Raw genomic sequence first — 2,388 nt, forward strand, 5'->3', positions numbered from 1 at the left:
TCCCCCCCCAAAAAAAGCCCAAAACAAAATAACCAAACCAAAACAAACCAAAACAAACAAACAAAAAACCCCAGGGCCATTAGGCCATTATGATGAATTTGCAGTGAGAATCAAGCATTTTCAGGAGATCTATGATAATTTTATTCTTAGGGCTTGCTTATGTCCTCTTTATTGTATAAGTTTAAAAAACTTCTACTCTCAGGATTTCCCTGGTCCAGTGGTTAAGGATCCACCTTCCAATGCAGGGGACGTGGGTTCGATCCCTAGTCAGGGAACTAAGATCCCACAGGCCACAGGGCAACTAAGCCCTCGCACCACAACTACTGAGCCTGCACGTGTGCCGCAAGGAAAGATCCCACATGCCGCAACAAAGATCCTGCTTGCTGCAACTAAGACCTGAGGCAGCCAAAAAAAAAAATCTACTCTTCGAATCTTTAAGGGATAGCTCTCTCTCCTCTTCATCTGTTTCTGGTAAATATCTTATGCCTCTGTAGTTCAAGAATTTGGCAAGTACACATCCAGGAATAGTCCTCCACATACTCAAGAGAGACTTCTTGTTCTTTCTTAACTGAGGAGAAGTTATTTTCAATGATCTCTTTCAGTACTCGTTCTAGAATTTTCTTCTCTTTTTCTTTGGCAACACTGTTCATGGATTCAATTGGAGAGATCCGTTTCTTTGGGCCTACAGGTTTCTCTTGAATTTCTTTAAATTTTAAGACATTTCTCTTAGGATTTGCTTTTCTATTACTGTTGAACTTTTAAAGATGGCTGCTGTTCTCTTAGTGGGCTTAGGATGGAGGAGGCACCTTGTGTTCTCTTCCTCTTTTCAGGTTAATTCAGTGGAGCTCCAGATGGCCAGTTAATAGTTTCAACCTCCAGTTCAATAGAAGAAATGTTGTAGACTTTGGAGAAAGCATTACTTCCTTGAGAACTGTGACCTTAAACAAGCAGAGCCTAAAGTTGCAGGCATACAAAGCAAATAATTGTGAGAGGGTTCTTACATATGAAAGTGACCCAAGTGACTCCCTTTCCCATACCTTGATTCCTGGACCTGGCATTCTGGCTGTGGGAGAAACACCACCATATATTGATCACTGGCTCAAAGCATGAAAGCATGGACTCCATCCTATAGGACAGCATGCCAACCTTGCACTATTTCAGCATTCTCTAAGGGGCCTCTAGATGATGGGGACTTGGTGAGATCAGTGAATTCCATGGACATGAGCCCATTGCACCACTAGTTTGCTATAAAATTAGTTCCTTGGTCAGAAGCAATTCCAAAATGGGTAATTCTCATTGAGAATTCATTTTGGTATATAGTATGAACTATGATTCTAAAAGCTCATTTATAGTTTACCAGAGAAAATCACTTCATTTATACTGTCTCAGTTTCCTCTTTGTTATCATGTCAAAATAAAACAAAACAAAAAAGATAAAGGAGATGACAAAGAAGTGTGAAATGCTCTGATTATTTTTATTCTCATGAGAGTATTGGTCCTTTTTCCAATTAGTAGCTTAAAATCTATTTGTTTACCTAAAATATGTTAAATAAGTTAGTTAAATAATCCTCAGAAGATGCAAAAGTAGAAATCTTTTTTTTTTAACATCTTTATTGGAGTATAATTGCTTTACAATGTTGTGTTAGTTTCTGCTGTATAACAAAGTGAATCAGCCATATGCATACAGATATCCCCATATCCCCTCCCTCTTGCATCTCCCTCCCACCCTCCCTATCCCACCCCTCTAGGTGGTCACAAAGCACCGAGCTGATCTCCCTGTGCTATGCGTCTGCTTCCCACTAGCTATCTATTTTACATTTGGTAGTGTATATATTTCCATGCCACTCTCTCACTTCGTCCCAGCTTACCCTTCCCCCTCCCCGTGTCCTCAAGTCCATTCTCTAAGTCTGCGTCTTCATTCCTGCCCTGCCCCTAGGTTCATCAGAACCATTTTTTTAAGATTCCATATATATGTGTTAGTATACGGTATTTGTTTTTCTCTTTCTGACTTACTCTACTCTGTATGACAGACTCTAGATCCATCCACCTCACTACAAATAGCTCAATTTCGTTTCTTTTTATGGCTGAATAATATTCCATTGTATATATGTGCCACATCTTCTTTATCCATTCATCTGTTGATGGACACTTAGGTTGCTTCCATGTCCTGGCTATCGTAAATAGTGCTGCAATGAACATTGTGGTACATGTCTCTTTTTGAATTATGGTTTTCTCAGGGTATATGCCCAGTAGTGGGACTGCTGGGCAAAAGTAGAAATCTTAAAACAAAAACTTCTTCAAAGGAGCTTCAACTTTTCTATATATTATCAAATGGATATTTGACAAATATAACTCTTTGGTACATGATTTATTGGGTAAATTGATATTT

Source organism: Eubalaena glacialis, chromosome 16 (assembly GCF_028564815.1).
Source record: "Eubalaena glacialis isolate mEubGla1 chromosome 16, mEubGla1.1.hap2.+ XY, whole genome shotgun sequence".
In the NCBI taxonomy this organism is placed as follows: Eukaryota; Metazoa; Chordata; class Mammalia; order Artiodactyla; family Balaenidae; genus Eubalaena; species Eubalaena glacialis.